Source organism: Lagopus muta, chromosome 11, assembly GCF_023343835.1.
Source record: "Lagopus muta isolate bLagMut1 chromosome 11, bLagMut1 primary, whole genome shotgun sequence".
Lineage (NCBI taxonomy): Eukaryota > Metazoa > Chordata > Aves > Galliformes > Phasianidae > Lagopus > Lagopus muta.
The window spans coordinates 1,976,009-1,997,562 of NC_064443.1; the positions used below are offsets into that span (position 1 = coordinate 1,976,009).

The 21,554-nt window shown below is 45.2% G+C and overlaps 1 long non-coding RNA gene across 1 annotated transcript in view; it reads left to right on the plus strand.

Annotated features, from left to right (window-relative positions):
* LOC125698717 (uncharacterized) overlaps nt 1–17,398 on the plus strand; it is a 33,580-nt gene extending 16,182 nt beyond the window's left edge. Inside the window, exon 3 of the long non-coding RNA XR_007379285.1 lies at nt 16,328–17,398. This is a non-coding gene — a long non-coding RNA (uncharacterized LOC125698717). The remainder of the gene's footprint in view (nt 1–16,327) is intronic.
* The last annotated feature ends 4,156 nt before the right edge of the window (nt 17,399–21,554 follow it).

Consider the following 21,554-nt stretch of genomic DNA (forward strand, 5'->3'; position numbering starts at 1 on the left):
GCATCCATCTCAGTCCCTCGAAGGCAGATAGCCAAAATTCAGAAGTCTGCCTGAAGGGTAAATCTCGTGAAGTCACGCTGAGTGGCTTCTGAGACAGATTTGAGCAGGAGAAATGTTTGTATTTGTCCCCCAGGCTGCATCTGCCATCTCAGAAATAGCTTTGAGTCAGAGTTTGGCAGTGCTGTACATACAGCTCATTCTGAAAGTGCAGCAAGCTGGTAAGCCTCTGTTAATGGCTGGGCAGCTGTTAATTGAGACCAGCAGTGCTGAAAGCCTCTGGCAATTAAGAATCTAGTGACATGGAGTTTTTCCTCTTTCCTTCTAGCCACGTGAATGGAAATAGGGCTCTTGTTTTATGACGTGATCCCTGTTCCCAGACCTTACAATAAAATCTCAAACGTTTCTGACACTGAAGCAGCACAGGAACCAGTACTGTTCTTATCCATGTAGAGACAGGCATGGGTGTGGGACCAGAATCATTGCCCCCAGGCTGGAAGCTTGTTGCCCTCCTCAGCTGCTGTTCAGTGTCTGTATCTGTTTCTGAGAAGCTGTCTGGGATGGTGAACTGGATCTTGAGCCTGGTAATATTTGGTGGCAAAATGCGAGTTGCTGGAAATAGTGGGACAGATGCCTGTCTCTATTAGGGCCAGCAAGACAAGATTTGTGGAAAGAGCATCTCAGAACAAATCAGCTGCTACAGGTGGTAATGAAACTAAAGGAATGGCCCTGGAGATCTTCTGTTCTGAAATAGAAACTGCTAAAGTGCAGGGAGATATTAATTGGCTGGACTGTCCATACACCACTGTGGCAACAGCACAGCAGCAGCACAGGCATGTGCTGACCTCTTCCTCAGATCCTCCACTGGGAAATTCATCCCTCCTTTCCCCACCCCAGTCAGATTTCTGCCTTTTAAAATGCTGAACACTCATATAAAGAAATCAAAACAGAGAAAAAGCTTTCGGAACTGATTTTTTATGACAGGCGTTGCTGTCAAAACGAAGGAGTCCAGCAACTAACCAAAACAAAGATGGAATACAAGCATTTTTCAGCACCAAGTGGTCCTGTGTGATCCAGGGTGTCGTTTTCACAGCAGCCTTTGCAATGTCAGAAAGAGAGACAGGCTTCATCGGCATGATGGAGGAACACGAGTGGTAGTCTTGTCTCAAGTCTTGAGCTGTGCTTTTTGATAACATTTACTGAATTTCCTTCTTCTGGTGGTCCTGCTTGGGTGTAGCACTGTGCTGGAGCTGCTGTCTGCTAGGAGCAAGGAAGTATTTGCATTATAGCAAACAGCTGTGAAGCCACTGTTTTAAAGCTGATTGCAGCACGAGGGGTTTGCCTATTTCCTTCTGCTTTGGTTGTGAAGTTAAAGCAGTGTTCACTTCTGTAGGACTAATCCAGTTTCATCTGTTTAAGCTGGAGCCTATTGGTGGGATGTAACTGGGCACTGGATGGTCGATGTTTCACTGTAGGTTTTTGTGTGCCTTGCTCTGTTGGTTTATTATGTCTGTGCTGTTTGTGAAGTGCCAGGGGATCCTGTGAAAAGAAACACGGTATAAATGTTTACTATTACATACCTTTTATCTTCACCCTTAAGGAAATTCTGATTGAGTTACTGTTATTTAAGGCTTTGCAATAGCAAAGAATCAGCCTTTAGGTAAACTCCGAGAGGCATTAAGTAAGTCTCTTACAATTTTGGTAATGAAATTGCGGGGAAATAATTTGTAAGCATGGCAGATGTGCTCTGTAGGCAGATGCAGGCAGTGCTGAGAGGCCCAGCTGATACCTGCTGGGCTCTGCCTTCACCTGAGAGGTGGTAGAGGTGGAGGGAGCTTGGGAAGCTATGGTGCTGGAGACGGCAATGGGACGGGCAGTGCGGGCAAACAGATAAGATGTGGAGGAGAGAAGCCGGTTCCAGGACACAGGAAGGAGATGAGAGTGGTGGGACCTACCTAAGAAGAGGCGTTTTTGGCAGTGTTTCTAGGTGATTGATTCCAACTTTCACAGAGCTCTGATCACAACCTTTTTCCAAGGCTTTTGCGAACAATACAGCTTAGTGTTACAACAAAATTGGGCTCTGAAATGCACTTTGCAGCCTCTCTGTTGGCAGCCACATCATCCCAATCAATAACATCAGTCCATCAGCATTCCAGAAGCACTTAATGGCTCAGGCACAATCAGCTCATTTCAAACGCAGTGTCACAAACTGAATAGCAATTGGTCCTGTCCCAACCGGTGTGAACTGGACCCCTGCTGGCATCAGTGGGCTGTGCTGATTTGAAGGAGCTCATGGACCCGATAGGATGGTGTTTCTTGAAACCCCCTTTCAGGAGATACCTCTGCTGTTAGTGTGGGACTGTATCTTGAATACGAATGCAGAGTTGACCACTACTGAATACATGAGGGGCTAATTAAATCAAATGAGGTAGCTCGGATCCAAGACCTCTGTGGGTCTGGGGCATTGCTTCTGCTTCAGTATCAGAAACACCATGGCCAATGGCTTTGGTGGGTTCCAGAGTCCAGCTCCTCGTCACTGCTCTTTGAGCTCTGATTGGAAGCACACAACATGCCTTCTACCTTGTGAAGGTGTTCATAAGTGAGAGCTAGTTCACCTGCAACTAAAGGCAGTGCATTCAACCCTGAGAAAGTTTTTTATAAAGGCAGCTTTGGGGATAGGGTTTTCTCTCTTAACAGTATGTGTGAGGAGGAGGAAGCACGTGGCTATGAAGGAGCGGTGTGAGGAGAAGCCTCTAGTATTTGCAGCCCTTCTGTTTTGTTTCTTTTGTTGTTGTTGTTGTTTTGCTTTATTATCTGTCGGGAAGCAATGGAGAAACACAGACAACAAATAGTTATTTGCTTTAAAAACATATTGGTCTTTACCTTGAAAGTTGGGAGAGCCCTGTACTACCTCAAGTCTTGTGTTTTGGGTTGGTTTGCCTTGGGAGATGGCAGGGAAGCATAACTATTTATTCTTCCCACTTGTTGGAGAAACTCCTCCAAGATGAAACTGCCATGGGCTTGGCAGAGTTACACTAAGAAGGAGCACCACTTATGGTGCACGGGCTTCGGGTAAAGCATGCAGCAGCTCCTTTGCAGTGATGTCTCTGTTATGTCTACCTGCTATGCATGGATTTCACAGTTACTGCAGAACATAACTCAGAGTGTTGAAGTGATCGGATGAAATTATTATATGAATCTTTCCGAATACCAGGGACAAAAAAAGGGGGATGTACTCAGCAGTCTGACTGCTGAGATTGAGGCCATGTGGTTTACTGCCACTGAATGAAGTTCTGCATTGAAACCTGCATGCGTAAGCACAAAAGACATCAGAGGTACAAGAGCCCTCAGTGTCTTTGCCAGTGATCTCTGTAGTCTGGCAACATCTTTTAACTCTCTCATGAGAGATCTTGGCTGCTCATGCTGAAGAACTGGCATGGAATTGAATACAATCATTCTGCTGCTTCAGATGGCCATTGCTGGAACAGCAGCTGCATGGCCCAGTGTCCTCTGGAAGCCAGGCCTGGTGTCTCCATATCCCGTGCGGTATGGTTGGACTGTTCTGTAGGAGATCACTCCCAGTGCACAGCTCCATTTTCCATTGGGAAGAAGGATGGTGTTATCAGTAATGAATTTGAGGCCATCTCTTTGAGCCCTTGCTGTGTTAGGCAAATAAAATACTTGAACGGATCATGTTCCTTGTCTTCTGATAGACATGTAATGTCCTGGCTTTGGTTCCATGATGGCAGAGAAACTCTTATTTATAGCTCATGCCATGCTGAAATTTGCTGGGTAACCAAGTTGTTCCTTTGCACCTTCATGTATCAGCTTAGCACAGTTAGAGCTGGTGCTACAAGAGACAGAGCAGCACCTCTCCCAGGAGGAATAACATGAGATTCCCATGCCACTGTGTGAAATACAGTATTGAGTCACCCAGACCAAAGATCACAGAATCATAGAATGTCCTGATTGGGAAGAAACCCATCAAGATCTTTGAGTCCCACTCCTGGGTGAAGGTATTACTATTGCAAGTCCAGAACTTTGATGGCCAGCAGGTCGGGAGAGAGCAGGGCTCACCTCCTGCATTTCAGCTGTACAGCAGCACTAGGTTCAGGGGATGGCTGGCACAGCACGACTCCTCAGCACTCCTTTGTTTTCCCTCAGCCAGCTGTTTAAGGGTTTTGAGAAGCAGAGCCTATGCTCAGTGGGCTTTTTCTCTGTCAATTTGTCTAGGTTAATTGAAAAAAAATTCTGGCCTCTAAAATTGCTAGCGGCATGCAGGTGTGTAATGCCATTGTGTATGAAAAAATACACTGCTCGTGCAACTGCAGGCACTGCTCCTTGTAGAGCATGCCACCCCCGAGGCCTTGTTATGGCAAGATGGAGAGGATCACATTTGAAGGCTGTTTCATGACAACTAAAATCCTGATTAGCACAGCTATCTTCATATGGTACAAGGCAATTTCTTTTCTGGAGGAAATAGATGTTAAAGTATATGCAAATAATCAATTAAAATGAGGAGTTCGTTCCTGGCTTGCTCTTTACCTGCAGTTTTATAGGCAAAGTTGGGTAATCTACTTCCTTGACGGATGTAAGCTCACCAGTTGTGCAGCGCAGTGAAGGCAGCCGTATGTTTCCTCAAGCAAGGCTGAGAGCCAAAGCGTTTGACAGCATGGCAACCTTTAGAGGATTAACTGTAATTGTAGGCTGCCATTCTTTGGCAGAGCAAGCAGAGCAATCAAATATTTACTGTTGGGGATGAATTGAGAAGCAAGAGCTTTGTGCATGTGTGTGTGTGCATGCGTGGGAGGTGGGCCTGGTATATCATAGAGCCCAATATAAAGGGTGCCAGCACCTGCTGCTGCTCTTTGGCAGCCCATGAAGGAGACCAGCAGTCATGTGCACAGGTCCAGAGCTGACAACATGCCGTGGCTGACTTTGGAGCTTTTTGTATTTTCAGCATTGCTGATGACAGAGGTACTGACAGCAGAGTGATCCCAGCTACCTTCAAGTGAGAAATGATTCACGCTCTGTAAAAATAAAGTGTGATGCAAGCAGCCCTTGTCTATTCTGAACTGAGGTCTGCAGCTCTTGAGCTTCTAGACATCCCCAGTTTCCAGTTCTTTAGGAAAGATTTTTACTCTTAATTGAGCATGCCTGTTCCTGGTCAGCTCTTCTCAGGATTCTCTTTTGCTCTGGCTGGCAACCAGGTCGAGTGTTAGGAGATTTTAAAGGCAATTCAAGTGCTCTGTGGCATCCCCAATACTGACATGCATTGCTCTCGTCTCCATTTCAGTCAAATGTTGGTCCCTTCACTAAAGGAACCTGGTAAGAGGTCGTGCTGGGCATGTGACCTCCTCCAGCCATTCCCTTGATGTGTTATCAGAGAGATGGTGCAAGCTGGTGATACAAGAGCACCTTGTCCCTGCCCATCTGCTCTGGATGCTTTTAGAGGCAGAGATAGGATCTATTTCCAGACAACAGTCACATGCTTTCTGTGGGAGAATCTGGATCTTTAGCAAAAGACATACACTTGAAATAGCGAAGGGGGAGGGAGGGAGGGAGAGTGGAGAAAAAAATCTATTTTAGTAATACTTGACGTTTATGAGGTCTTAGACTATTTCAGCAAATGACATACAAAGGCAGCCATGGGAAAAAAAAAAAACAACAAAAACCTTTAGAGAATTGATACCTCTTGTAATCAATGATTTGAGCTGTTCGAAAGGCCATTCGCACAAAGCCAGTGTGGGCAAGCTGATGGTGCTGCTTTCCTTCCCTGACCCCAAATGCAAGAGCCAACCTTTGCTCAGAGGCCAAAGCAGTCTCTTAATAGCATGCGGGGTGGTGGTGTGAGAAGTGGTTGTTAATAATGTGCCTCCATCGCCTCCAGTCCTGATAGTGGAGATCTTCACCGAAGGCCTTTGGGATTCTAGAGGTGGGAGATGATAAAAACAAGCATGCCAGCTGAAAATGAAATTGCATAGACTCTCCGACACAGCCGAGAGTGCTTGCATGTCCTTCATATATGTTCACACAGACTAAATGATTCAGCTCTGGGAGCTGAAATAATGGTTCAACCAAAAGCTTAAACAACAGTTGCAGGATGGCAGAAAACCCTGTTTGTGGACTTTCAGCTCTTCCAACAACTATGTAAGACCTATCATACAGTCAGATAAGTGGCTTTATCAGGCAAAAAGCTCAAGTCTAGCTTAACAGAAAGAATCACTTGGATTGCAAGTGGCATTTATTTCCTTCCTTTTACAAGCTTGACTGCCACTTTGTAAATGGCAGCGTTTATTCCTAGAAGAATTGACGGAGACTTTAGTTACTGATTTATTCACCAGATACCATCAAGTTGCTTTTGTGTTGAGCAATAATCTGTAAGCAAGGAACTGGAAGCTACGGCTTAAAAGGTGAGCATACTCTGGATACCCAGGCATGAGACTTAGGTCACAGCATAAAACGAATACTAACAACTCCTGTGAGTCTACAGGTGTTGTTTTATTTATTTATTTATTTTTGTGTGAATCCAGTCAAATAAACCACTACATGGTTGGCACTCTGTTGAGGGCAGCTCGGAGACTGACTCAATGAGACCACATCAGGTCAGACGTGAGGCTCATCTATGGAGCAGCATGAAACCGTACAGAATCACAGAATGGCTTGGGTTGGAAAGGAGCTCAAAGATCATTTATTTCCAACCCCCTGGTGTGGGCAGGGTTGCCAACCACTACATCTGCCCAGGAACCCATCAAGTCTGGCCTTCAATGCCGACAGGGTTGGCCCATCCACAGCTTCTCTGCGCATCATGTTTAAATTCAAATTTTTAAATCTGCTTGTCCTGTCGCTGTCTACCTTTGTAAAAATTTGATCCCCCTCTGCTTGTAAGCCCCTTTCAAGTATTGGAAGATCACAGTGAGGTCCCCTTGGAGCCTTCTCTTCTCAAAGCTGAACAAGCCCAACTCCCTCAGCCTTCCATCACGAGGGAGGTGCTCCAGCCCTCTGATCATCTTTGTGGCCCTCCTCTGGGCCTGCTCCAAAAGCTCCATGTCCTTCTTGCACTGGGGGCCCCAGGAAATCATACAAAAGACATTGGGTTTATCATTTGATGGGTTGGATTTATGTATTGATCTCAGTGGCTTCTTCCTTTCTGTTATAGCTCCATGTTGCTCCATGAGATGACAGTGCAAATGTATGTTGTGGATGTGTTCTAAGTCATACAGATGTGAGCATTTCTCCATGAAAGCAGAGCTGGATGCTGAAATGTCCTGGGCGGACTGTGCAGTAATAAGACCTGTAATATACATATTAGCTAAGCATAACATTTTCTGTAATGTGAAGTATAGCTGAGAGTTTGTGATAGGTATAGAGAAAGAACATTAGCAGCCCATAGTGTGTTTACTCTGGAGAAGTTGTAAATGGATGTTGGAGGACTCTCTTCGTGACTGGTGTTTAAATTAGGAAGCCAGGCAGACAAATATTGCTGTGGAAAACCTCAAACATTGAGGCAATGTTCTTCTGGGGAACTATGGGACAAAGGAAACTGGATATCCAGACTCCTTTACTCTTGTAAAGGTCTTGGGATACGGATAGGGCCCTGGGCAGTCTGATCTAGTTGTTGGCAACCCTGCCCACGGCAAGAGGTTGGAATCAGATGATCTTTATGGTCCCTTTGGACCCACATCATTCTGTGATTCTATCATTCTGTGATTATGTTGTCACCTATGATTATGTTTATGGGCTGTTCCTGTTCCACAAAATTTCCTTGAAAATGAAGTCACTTAGTTGAAATGATGTCATGAGTATTTTCATCATCTTCTTTGATAGAAATCCACAGCCTTCCTCCTTCCCCAAATCACTTCTGTCTGCTAAGCTACTTAGTTTTGCAAAGCAGGGATTTTAGCCCTGCTTTGTCTTCTCCTCTGTGTCTTCCACTTGTAGGATCAGTGGAACATTACTAACTAATTAACTAAGAAGTACATCAGCAAGGAATTTTAGAGCTGCGATCCTTTAGATAAGGCTTTGTGACCTCTCCTGGGGCATCTTCATGGTTAAGAGAGCTGGGAGTGGGAGAGGAAGTCTGGATGGGTAGCTGAGTAATTGAGCTTCTGTGGTGTTGCTCCAAACCATGGTCAGGCTGATGAGGAATCAGCACCAAATGCCTCCTCTATGCAATCACATTGGCTCCAAAATGATTGTTAGGATTGGTGTTACTGCAGGAAGGGTGAAATATGTTTTCTTTCATTGCACTGCCCAGTGAAAGCTACTAAGCAAAGCCAGGAAAGCTTATGTATCAGTCATGATAATGAAGCGTGAACACTGCTTTGGATAAAGCCTTGTAATCAGCTTGGAGAAAAGAATTAATAAAACTTCTTAAGTATGTTCTAAGAATAAGGTAGTCTTTAAACCTGCTCATAAATGTAAAACGGTGATAGTAGATCTCTTTACTTTGAAAAGCCTTATATTCTGATGAGAGAGACATCAGGAAAAACATTGACTTATCTTAGCAGTATCTTAGCCCTTACCCAGCCCATGAAGTGCCTGTTTGTGCTTTCTGCTGTCCTGAAGCAGTCTGCATGTTGGGGAAGTTGTCCCTGGCCCTGTGGTGTCCTTCTGAGTGATCAGCTGATGTTCCCACAGTGTAAATATCACAAGATTTGAAATACAATCTGGAAAGTTAAATTAGAGTTGCTATGCATACATTGTCAGCCCAGCCCAGGCATCCTGCTGGATGTCTCATTCCTGATCCCTGGCTGAGCAGAGAAGGGCTTTTCCTGAGGCACTGATATGGTGATGGTACAAACCAATGGTGTGCTTCATGGGAAGTCTCAGGCTGGCTGCTGCTTGACATAGGCTCTGTGATAGTCTTGCTGTCTCGAGCTTTTGCTTTTCATTTCTGCAGGGAGAGATGCACTGGTACTGGGAAGACCTGGATATTTCATGTCCTTGCTCCATTTGGACTTCTTCAGTTTGCTTTTTGTCTGTACATCAAACCTGATGTATTTTAATGGTGTCCTGCCTGGACCTCATTTTGAGCTGACGTTCAGACACATGAGGCCTAAGGTCTAAGGAGCATTTGCTGCACAGGAGCTGGGCGAGCCACAACAGGCTGGGTTTGAACGAGAGAAGTAAAAATGAAAATTACACCAGTGTGATTTTGAACATCTTGGTGAGTCACAGTCTGTTTGGTAGCAACAAAACATTGTTGGGACGTGAGTGGGGAAGGAGAGCAAGAAACAGATCACAGCATCTTTGCTCACTGCAAACAGGCCGCTGCTGCGGTACTCCAAAAGATGCGTTGTCGAACAGCAGCTGTGCTGGCAGAATTGGGTTCAGATGCAGGAGGGAATTGAGTTAGACTGCAACACTGAGGTCGAGCACAGTTCTCCATTCTCTTTTCTAGACAGACTGGTAGTGTTAAAGGGGTCACAACTCGGATCTAGAGTCTTACTTCAGTATTAATCTGTGGGCACGCCTTGTCCACATGTAGGTAGCTTCATTGTTTGACCTCTAATATAATCATCCAGTCCTAACAGGGAGGCATGGCATCTGTGTGATGATTGATCTCTGACTCTATTGGGTTACTGAATGTTATTCAATAAAAAAAGGCTTAAAGTATTACCTATAGAACCTTGGACAGATTCTATATGATAATTGCTACATTTAAAGACCCCATTTCCTTGTCACTTTTCTGTAATGACTGTGTTGGAAATACCATTTTTAAAGCACTTGCCCAGCAGGTGTGACTTGTGCTCCATTGCCATGTGCTCTGCCTCCATTCCTGCTGAGCTCACGTGGAAAAGATACCTGATTTCTTCCATTCTGATGGCTTCACAACACTGCTCTGAACTGGAGCAGTGCACACCTAGAAGTGGACTTTCCATGGAGAACTTGTTAAAATGGTTTTTATGGAAATCCTCCCTGTGCCTACAAACACTTTCAAGAGTTTTCTTTCAGAGGAGCACAGTTAATTACTGTACGAGCCCCTCTGCACTGTGTGCCAACATAAGCCTGCCTCTCTAGAAGTGGAAACCAGAGGGTCTGGCCAGCAGAGCCCACAGAGCACTGGGCCACCATGTTGGCTGCTCACCACTGGCCACTATGCAAGGTGTCAGGCTGATGTAACTTCGTGACTCATTTTACACTATGGAAACTGCTGGCAAAGACTGACAGTTAGGCCCATAATGAAGTAAATTGATAATGATGGTCAGGCAGTGTGGATGAGTGCGTGTACGTCAGCTAGCACACTTTTCTTTTTTTCCTATCTTAAGCATTAGGTCTGTCATCTTGTGAACCTTTGGGGAAGAACAAAGGATGGGAAGGACATCTGATTTAGTGATATCCAAAATTTGGTAGCTGCTCACTGTTAATGCAGAACTGAAGATGTGGTGCTTGTACTTGGAGAGATGGGATATCACACCTATGCTATGAACTTCAGATGCCCAGTTAAGCAGCTTCTTCCAGTCCAGAAGCCTTCACACATCAGGCTAAGAAAAGCAAGATACCCACACTAACAACTCATAGGTGGTGGTTCTTCAGCAGGAAATTCTTACCAAGAGCCACATGCACAGAAAATACTTCAGGGATCTACAGTGAAAATTATAGGATACAGAATCCAGTTGGGAAGGTCATTGTGAAAGGGGTGAGTAGAGGTCAGGCACATAGAGAGGTGCATGCCTTTGTACCTCAGCATAGCCAGTGTCATGTCAGCTCCCTAACAGCAAAGCAACCTTGCTCTTGAATTTTAGGCTGTCAAGAGTGTTTGACTTTATCAAACAGACCAGGATTTTTGGCATGAAGTAAGCCAAACTTCTGCATAAATGATCTTCATTTTCAGGGAAAGAAAATGCTATTTTGAAATGTTGTTTTGATCAAGTCTGTGTAATACAGTATCCGATCTTGATCATAGAATAAGAGCACATGGCTTTGGTTGGAAAGGGCCTTAAAGTTCATGCAATTCCAAGCCCGGCCATGAGCAGAGTTGCTCCCCACCAGCTCAGGCTGCCAGGGCCTTATCCAGACTGACCTTTGAGCATCCAGGGATGGGCGCCCACAGCTTCTCTGGGCAACAGTGCCAGGGCCTCACCACCATCTCAGTGAAGAACTTCTTTATGATGTCTAATCTAAACCTACCCACTTTTAGTTCCAAACCATTACCCCTTGTCCTATCACTACAATCCCTGACAAAGAATCTCTCTCCATCTTTCCTTTAGGCCCTTTTTAGATATTGGAAGGTCACTTCTAGGAGGGGTTGTAATTATTCTTGTGGCCTCCTCTGGACCTGCTCTACGAAGTCTGCATCTTTCTTGTGCTGGGTGCCCCAAAGAGTTGGTCAACATTCAGTTCTGCTGAGATTAGCACTGGAAAGCCCTCTGTCCCATTGCTCCCAATGCTTTTATAAGTGTGAGGAATTGTACTAGTTACTTCTGTTATATGAAGTAACTTCTATTAGTTACTTCTGCTTACTTCTATTATATGAAATAAAAAAATATTTAAATCTGTTTCCATTTGATGTTGTGACTGTCTCGTGCTAAGTATTTGTGTGTAATTTTGATTACAGAATATCTCCTTGTTTCCTTGTGAAAAGTAAAAGGAATAGGAATTCTTTCAGGTGCCATTTATGGGACCAGATCAACACTGGTCCCATTGAGCTTTTCCTGAGCAAATAAGGAATCTAGATGGCATTCATGGTTTTTTGTTTTGTTTTGTTTTGTTTATTTGCATTTTTTGGCAAAGCAACTAGATCATTTCTTTTGTGTGTCCTGCTTAGGCTGTCCTGTTTGAAAGATCTTAGTTGGCTGTGTTGCCACAAATTCTGGAGTGTTTTTGAGATGCGTGTGTTACAAAGTGGGATGGTACGGTTGTGCACCGTTCCTTCACCTGCTATCTACTATACAGCAGGAGCTGAAGAGCTCTTCTACAGAAAGTTGTCCTTTCAGATCTCAATGTTGCTGTAGAAAATACAGAGCTTCTTGTTCCATTCTTAGAGGGTGCAGTGCTTTCTGTACCATGGCTGCTAGGCTGATGGCCACTGTTGTTTTCCTCTAAGGGAATGTTAGTGGCAAGCTTCAGTTCAGAGACATTAATCTGTATTTCTCCCACGTGTTGCCAGAATGTGGTCAAGGCAAAGATTCCTCTCACATTTCTCACTGCTGCAGGACCAGTCATTGGCAACAGGAAATGGCTGTGCTGTTGGTCTGTCTTCTGGGCAGGGATTTGGAGAGGACACAGTAAAGATGACACTGAAGGTAAATACAGGCCACCAGGCAGAAGCAACTCTGAGACTGCAGGCTTTTCTGCAGCTGGACAATGTTAATAGATCCCACTCTCCACTGCATGCTTTAGAGGAAGGCAGAGTCTTCATAACAGGCTAAATTAATGGGCTCCTATTTGTGCCATAATCATCTCTGGACAGAAATTTCTCTCTGATTATCATGTGCCCAGAAGCACTCACAATGAATAGGCCTTATAGTTTCAGTATCTCAGACATTTGGTCGGATCTTCAGCTGGTGAAAACTGGCATTGCTTTGTTGCCTTTCCAAGTCATTTTGCAATGAATGAAGATTGGTCCTTCTGTTCTCCTTCACATGAAGGTCATGTAACTTTTGTGGCTTTGTGCCGTATATTCTTTCTGAAGGGAAATGAATGTACAGTTGTCTTTTATTTTGCAATGATCTTCTAAACTACTCAGTTCAAAGATTGGGTGTGCTTGACACACTTTCCACCAATTTCTTTCAGATTAATGATCCTCTGATGCCTCTCACGTGATTAGAGGGCTTGAGCTTTGATGGAGGAGAAGTCTTTGAACAACAAGGGAGGACTGAAAAGTCTGGGGAGCTTCTGTTTCAGAGCCTTTGATATTGCACTGATATACTATCCTACTGTTGAGCTGTTGCAGTATTTCCAGGCTCAGGGTCATTTCATAATAGATACGGGAAGGATTCTCAGTCGTCTTTTCTGCTGTTTTCTCAGCTGTTTGGGGAAGATCGTAATAAGTTGCCCACCAAGACTACCAGTACCTTCTTTTCAAAAGCATCTAAGACTAGGGTGCTTCGAATGAACAAAGTAGAGAACTGGACTGCCGCTCCATCCCCCAAGAAAAGGTCTCGCTCTGAAGCCCTGGTAATAGGGCTGGCAGGCACACATTTTTCCATCCCTCCTTTTCCTCTCGGTGATGATTAAGAGCACCAGCTGCTACTCACTGTGAGCAAAGGTTTAAACATTCCTCTCGCAGGTAGTGGAGACATGAGTTGTTCTGGAGGCCTACCATAATTGGGGTCAACTTCCTGCACAGTCAAGCTTTGAATCGAGGGAATGGGTTGTTAGCTGAGCATACTCCAGAGCTGCCTCCAAAGGGTCCCAGAAATGAGAGCTCTCTAGAAGCTGGAGGAGTCTGAAAGCATTTACAAGAATAAACTGGCTTGAAAGAGTTGAGGAGGAAAAGCTTGAATGCTGGTAGAGTTTGCGCTCCAATGCCCAGAAGTATTGCTACCAGGAAGAAAGAAGGCAGCAGTTCCACAACTAGCAGCAGGAGTCAGATCTGTTTTCTGGCATGTCCTTCTGGGAGCTCTGCAGGGCTTAGAGAGAGCTCACTTCATCAGCCTGTGCCATAACAGGGGCGCTAACAGAGATTTTCTGCTTTGGTCACTATTTTTCTTGCTATTCATATGAACTTGGTATCTTGGAGGCCCTTCCTTCAAATTCCAGCTGAAGATATGCAACACTTCCCAACAACTCCAAGAGCCAACTGTGCACATGGTGTGACCACACAAGGAAAAAGATCCTGGTGTGTTAGGAGGAATGGCTGCAGAGCCCTTCTGTGGCAGGTGCCACTTTCATAGGTCTGATCTTCGGGAAGAATCGTGTCTGAAGGGAAAGCGATGACTGCCCTGTGATGCACTGTGCAGCTGTCAGTGATGTTTCACTTTGAGGCAGTCAGCAACTCATGTCAAAGGTCTTGTTTGCACTTGATGCTGCCTCAGAAAGCCTGAGTCACTACACCCTCACTCACCCTGGTTACGTATGTTTACTCTCTGGTTGTATGGTGGTTGGGAAAGTCCTCAAGCACAAGGGAAGACAAATCTGTCTTCTTCCTAAAAACTTAATCCTACTGCTTTTATAATGAGAAAGCTGTTTGGCATGTCAGCCCAACGTCAGGGCTTGAAACACAACATAGTTTTGCTGTCTGCTTCTGCTCAGGGATCTGAGCTCCGAACATGAAATTCAAATTACATTTACGTCAAAACAAAATATCAGGGGGTACCCTCTCAGTTCCTGCCCTGGACGTAGGTCTCCATCAGTATGAAAGAATGAAATGAACAACTATCTTTTCTATTTTTTGCTCTGAAGGGTGTTTGGGTGTTCAGCCAAAGTTTGCTGCTTGCTTCTTTCTGTGTACACAGATGTCTGTGAAACTTGAATCTCTCTGTATTTGAATGGGTTATAAGAATGTGCCCAGATAGTTGCTGGCATCAGCTGAAGTGTGTTTAAAGTTATTCTCTGGTAATTTGGTCATGAAATTGTACTTATCCATAGGAGCCTTGGAGCTCACCTCTTTGTATTGGCTTCAAGTTGTCTTCAACTTCAGCCACCACCAGCAGTTCTGGAAGTTGAAATCAGTCAGTTGTTTGGATAGTCATTAAGTCCTACATTCTTAAACAGTGAAACTTATACAAAAGCATCTCTGACAGCTGCATAACAAAAATATAACTACTAATAACAAAATTTTCCTGCTGGTAAGCCTAAATCAATGCTTTCTCAGTAGCTTTTGATGAGGATCTTAATGGGGCCTATCAGCACGACTCCATTTAAACTTTCAGTCATTGTTATGTTACCTGGATGACCACAGATGCTCTGAAGGTAACTTCAGAAAGGCTTAGCAGAATATGAGTTTAGCTGAAATTGGGGCATGGCGACAGAGGTTAAAGTCAGTAATGTGCAGCTTTCTGGGATGCACAGAGACTAGGCTAATATTTTTTCTGGCTGATGGCCTATCGATCCTCCCATGGAGCACTCATGTCACACCTGGTATAGGCAATATGGAATGAAAACCTCAGCCCAAGATGAGAGGCTCAAAAAAACAGCAGCATATGAGTTGATCGGGATATTGGGATGGCAGAAAAATTGAGCAGCTGCCACCATTTCCCAATCACATAACTCAGTTTCCTCTAGCAACTGGTGTAATGCAGCTGCTTGAGAATCTCACCTTCATAATTTTGCTCCTGTTTCAAAGCTAACAATAAAGGAAGGTGGCATTCATGAATACCCTTGAGGAAGCAGAAACTGAGAGCTTTAGGCACTTATCTTCCACCAGCTGTCCCAGAGGCCATTCAAGCTGTAAAGCCCTTCCGTTGCTCTGGCTACTGATGCTGCTGACACTGCCAAAGGTCAGTCGGGCTGAATTATCAAAGTCAAAGCCAGAGATAGCTCTGGTGGGAAGCACTTGAGCAAGTCTGATGTCTTAACTCCTTACTGTAGGATCTAAAAGGGGGTTTGTGCATGAGGGGTGGGAATGCCCTGTTTCTCATTATTGAAATACACGGCCTTGAAAGAGAGGGTGGAGTCAGCATGCAAAAGATATATCATATTAATGCTGTTTGTTTCCCTCTTTTTGCCTTCTGGTTTTGTGATCTTGGAGCTAGAGGCAGAGGGCTTTGCTCTTCAGCTGTTATTTATGGCTACCAGTAAAGGTGCCAGCTGTTTGGTTTTTTTGCAGCAAGACAGAGATAGACATAGGGAAATGGGAAATACAGACCCCAGAGAGTGGAGTTGTAGCGATGGATATACTTCAATCTTACAAAAGAGTTAGACTCTGCTCCCAGGTACCTCATGAGCTGCTCACTTCCAGAAATGTCATGAAGCAGAGCTGTCACTGGGGCTGACAGCTTGACTGTGCCATCGAGAATGGGTATGACTGGTGGCATGTGTTCATGCTGGTGGCAGGGAGCAGGTGGACCCACCAGCCTAGAACAGAGCACAGTGGCTTGGGGCTGTGTGTCCTCAGAACAGAGGAGTAGCTGGGAGGCATCTTGGGGCAGTGTGAGCAAAGGGCAGTGATTTGCACTGGTCTGTGAGAGGACCACGTTCAGATCAGAAAGAAACTCAGAAGTACTTTCTCTTTTGTTTTGTTTTGTTTGTTGGAAGCTGGGGCTTTTTGGTGAGTATGTGTGTCCCTCAGGAATCTATTTCTAGCTTATCTTTCTTTTTTGAAGGGGAACCATGCAAAATGCTTACTTGTTGCTAACAAATCCGCACTTATCCCCCTCCTCTACCCCAAAGCCTGAGGTGTGATTTCTTGGAATGTTATGTGTGTGTTTCACTGGGATTTCAGGAAAGAAGACTTACCAAGAAGCCAACCTCAGAAGAAGACCTCAAAAAAAATTCCAGTTTCACGAAACATTTCTCAGAAGGCAAGAAACAATCCCCTCCCTCCCTCACTGTGATTAAACAAGGCTGAGCGGATGGGCAAGATGCAGCTTGACAGAGAAGGGACTTATGTGCATTGCTGTTAAGCTGGCAGAAGCCAGCAACTCCTGCCTATGCCTGTAGTGAACCAGGACTGGGAACATGCCCCAGCAGCAGCAAAGTAAGGCCTGAGCAAGAAGAAACAGGTATGTGCCAGAGCCTTAATTCCATCTTCAGGGGGAACTTGGCACAGAAATCCAGTGTAAACAAAGGAAATAGCATTCTTTTTGGACCTATAGGGAAAGTTTAACACCATCCACCATCAATTAGCAGGCGAGTGAACTTGAATAAAAGAATGCACAGCTCAAAATATTATGGCTGTAGCTTGCCCTGAGTGATCTGCTAGTGCCAAGATGACTGCTGAGAGGTTGCTCAAGTTACTCTGGTAGCAGACTTTTAGGAGCACTAACACAAGGCACAGCCACAGCACAGATGATGCACTCCTCCCTCTTGTATAATTCCATCAACGACTACCTTGCCCATCATCAGATTTGATGAAGGTACGAAGGTCTTTCAAACAGCATTAAAAATTAAAAGAATGGTGCTAATTCTTGTGGCTGCTGATTACTGTAGGCATCTTGTAGTTCAGCTGTTAGGCCAAGCTGCAGGGACATCATAACGAAAGCATGAGATGTGTTGTGTACAGGCAGACAAGCCTGGCTCTGCTCCATGGTGATTCCCCCAGCCTGGTGGGTTTGAAGCAGTGGGACACGAGTGTCGTGGGGATGGGACAACACACCACAGTGAGTGACTTCCATTGATTGCCACCGCTGCTGGCTGTCTCAGCAGAGAACTGAACACACCATGAGGAATGAGCTCTGAAAGAGGCCTCCTTAGTTAAAGGTTAATGCACACAGGCAGCAGGGAAAGGGTGTAAGTATTTGTGGACAGCTGACAGCAGGCTGCAAGGCTGTTATTGCAGCATATTTCACTGTCATTCAAAATCTAGGCGTATATATAATGGTAAAAAAAAAAGCTGAAAGAAAGCAACAGTGTGGAAGTCTGAAATGGAAAGCTGCAAGAAAACAAAAAGGCAGTTTCCAAGAGCTGTGTGCCTGGATATAGCTCTGGGCAGAAGACAGATTGTTCTGCAGTATAAGCACTCGCTGTGTGCCCTGACAGCAAGATCTGCACTGGCTAATGCCAAGGGCTCATCTTCACCCAGTTTGCAGTGTTTGAGGGAAGGCTAAGAGAGAAACTCTAGGTATTGTGATCCTTCCCCTGCCATAACCCTGGCATACCCACCCGAAGTCTGTCATCGGCTTTGTGGTAATTTTTAGTAATTGCAATGGTTCTACCTCGTGTCATAGAATCATAGAATGGCTTAATTTGAAAGGGACTTTGAAGACCATCTAGTTCCAACGCCCCTGCGCTGGGCAGGGTTGCCAGCCACTAGTTCAGGCTGCCCAGAGCCCCATCCAGCTTGGCCCTGAATACCTCCAGGTATGGGGCACCCACAGTTTCTCTGGGCATCCTGTGCCAGGGCCTTACCATCCTCTGAGTAAAGCATTTCTTTCTAACATCTAACCTAAATTTCTCCTCTTTTAGTTTAAAGCCATTCTCCTCTGTCCTGTCACTATTAGTCTGTGTGAAAAGTTGCTTTCCCTCCTGCTCATGAGCTTTCCCTTCATGTTCTGGAGGGCCGTAGTGAGGTCTCCCCAGAGCATTCTCTTCTCTAAGCTAAACAAGTCCAGCTCCCTTAACCTTTCTTCACAGGAGAGGTGCTCCAGCAATCTGAGCATCTTCGAGGCCTCCTCTGGACCCGTGGCAACAGCTCCACATCCTTCCTGTGCTGGGGGTCCCAGACCTGGACACAGTGCTCCAGATGAGGCCTCACAAGGACAGAGCAGAGGGGGACGATCCCCTCCCTCTCCCACCTGCCCCCCCCCCCATTGATGCAGCCCAGGATGCAGTTGTCTTGAACACTTCAATCACCTTACCACTGTGTGTGTCTCTGCAGACCTCTGTCACATTCCCCAGCTGTCACTTTTCTGAGTTGTGGCATTCTCTTACGTGGAGACAGAGGCTGAGCAATATGCAAAATCACCTCGTCTGCTTATTGCCTGGGCTTTCCAGGAGAGATTGATGAGACCCCCCCCCCCCCCCAGGGAATATGGCACAGATGCACTGTGGGCTTCTTCCACAATGGCAAAGTTTACCATCTTTTCCCCTAGTCTTTCTGTAGAACTTCCAGGGATCCTGCATGCCTTCATTCTGAGCCTTGAGCTGGCATTTTTAAAGCCCTACATGCAGTGGCTACAGGCAGAATATAGATAAGTGTGAGAGCAGAAAGGAGTGCTCACACAGCAGAGAGCTGCGCGCGTGGGTAGACGTTTCTGTGAGTTCCTGTCTTATAATTTGCTGGTATACTGTCTCAGCTCTCAGAGCATGTCCAGTGTCCCTGCAGTGCCCTGGTCTGCCTTGGAAGAAACCTGACTGCAGTGAGCAGGAAAAGACAAGCAGAGCATGGCATTTTCAAATTCTTGTTCACGTTTGAGAGCTCCCTGAATTAGTGGCTGTTTTGGGTGAATACTATGCTAGAAAGAAAGAGGAAGCATTGGTTTGAATTGTTGATTACTAGTGTTTCACAATGACCTTGCAATTGCCTGCAAGCAGAGTCAACCATGTATCAAACACCAGGATTAAGCAACAGCAGTGTAATCTGGCCTTGGGGTTATTCCATGTACATCCCCTGCTTACTACGTGCTTTTGAATTTCCCTAAAACAGTATTTTCATGAACTTAAGCAGTGAAAACAAAATCCCCCTTCAATGCTTTTTTGTTCCTTTCTGTAGATGTTACTGTCTCACCAAGATGAATTTGATCATGAAATGCCACTCTTCCATTTCTCATCTCTTCCTCTCCCTGGCTAGAGACCTCTGTCCCCTTTGTCTGTGTTGTCATAGAAAGATCTTGTTGGTAGCTCAGGTAGGTGCTGTACAGCACAGGTATTTATATGTAGGTTCACAGTACCTGCAGATGGGACAGCTTCTTCTGCTTCACTGAGAGCAGGTGAACTTCTGCCTGTTAATCAGAGCTGCAATGGGAACTGGATCTCCAGTTCTTACTTTTACTTATGTTCATTGCTCACACTTATCAAAGTGCAAGCCCTCTCCTGATCTTGGAAATTTCCACTGGCTCCTCTTACATGTGGCTTCAGGGTTTGACTTCATGTCTTCAAACCTACCGTGCCGGGCAGGGTTATTCTACCCATTTTTATTCAGTAAAAGAGTTAAGTTGGTAACTCTGGACTGCACCCAGCAGAAAGCTGAGTCCCAGCTCTGCTGGTTCTGGCGTGGTAAATAACACACTGTGATGTGTTTGGGACTATCACTGGATTTAGATCTCACTCCTCTATGGAGGTGAATGAGTCTTTGTCAGAAAACAAAAGAAAAAAAGAAGAGGAAAGGAGTGTAAACAGAAATGCATTAATTCAGTTGTGTAGACAATATCTGTAGATGAAAATGATTGAAAACGTAGAGTGAAGTAGAATTTGGGGGGGGGGGTGCAGAACTCTTGTGGGCTTTATGCCGGAGTTGTGTTTTGGAGATAATGTAGATGTTCTGAGATATTGAGTTTACTGCTCTGTTTTTCTTTGTCACGGGAAGAGGAGTGGTATAAAGGGAAGGCAGTGGGCAGAACAGCTTTTACATTTGGGTATGAGCTGGGAGAAATAACATGCTGTAAGTGTTGCAGCTGACATAGCAGTGGCCCATTTGACCTGGATTACAGGGCAATAAATGCAGTCAGGTGATTCAAGGGTGTTGTGCATAAATTTGCTAGGTAGTTAGGCAAAAGCAGATCAGGAAATAATTATAGCTGATAAGGGGAACTTGTAAGGAAGCCAGCACCTTCTGTGACCATGAAACATTTTAATGATTAACTGTGATTGAAAAGCTGGAAGCTCATTCTCCCCTTTCATAGCAGTCACACCCAGCTGCTCTCCTGCATCATTAACTTCTGAGGTGCCTGGATGTCACTGCTGTGCATGAACCAGCTTTAATTCAGGGCAGCCTCTGGGAAGTGAATGGCGAAGCTGGTTGGCTCTGAGAAGGGCGTAGGTTTTGGCCTGGATTAATTTTGAGGGGAACTCAGCTCTTGTGGAAGCTGCCAGAGATCATCGTCCCTTGGGTAGGAGACAACAAAATATGGCCCCGACCTAGATACTGTTTTTGAACATCTCCTCCTTTCTGTTTCATCATGCAGTGATGAAAACAGCAGATGTAAACAAAAGCAGCTCTTGCCAGTGCAACTCTGAAATGATGGTCTGTGGTTGTTCTGCTCCTGCAGCATTTGCAGCACAATGTGGCACTAATATTTTACTTATTTGCACTACAGGCTCCAGTTTTGTAGGCTCGTGCAAGAGGAGGGAGCTACCACCAGGAAAACTTCCATTCTTAGAACTGGGAGCACAGGTCCAGACCCACGAGATTTCATTTTCTAAGCTCTTCTGGCTAAATGCAAGGTGCTGTAAGCGTGGGTTTGCACCTCGGGAAATGAAGAACCTCAGACCCTGTTCGGTGGATCTCATGTTGCTCAGAAAAAATGACATGAGATTTATGTATTCTGTCACCACTTCCCAGGGTTGCAGCATCATGCAGCAAAGCACCACAGAGAAACCACTGCCACATCCTATGCTTGCTGGCTGTGCCTTCTGTTGTCTGCTCAGCCTAACACAGGTGCAGAGCTATCCTTTGCACTCCTACCTTACAGCTGTTATTTTCTAATTGAATTTACTCAATTAGCACTTGCTAATTAATTTCTATTAATTACCTCTCATTTAAAGACCTGCACGATTAGGCACGACTACAAATCTCTGCACGGCACACTTTCAGGAATGGCCGCCCATGTACAATTAGCAGCAGTTTTCACCACTCAATTTCCTCAGGCAGGACAAGGTGCTCATGAGCCCACTGTGCTGGACTCTTGTAGCACATGGAGGTGTGTGCAGCCCAGGGGAGTGGGGTTGGTAGTGTGGGCTTCTGGGAGCCACGTGCTGTCAGTGTGACTGTCCAACAGCCTGCTTGTAACTCCCATGTCAATCTGCATTGCTGTACCTGGTGGATAACCTTGGCCTAGATGCAGGCTTTATCG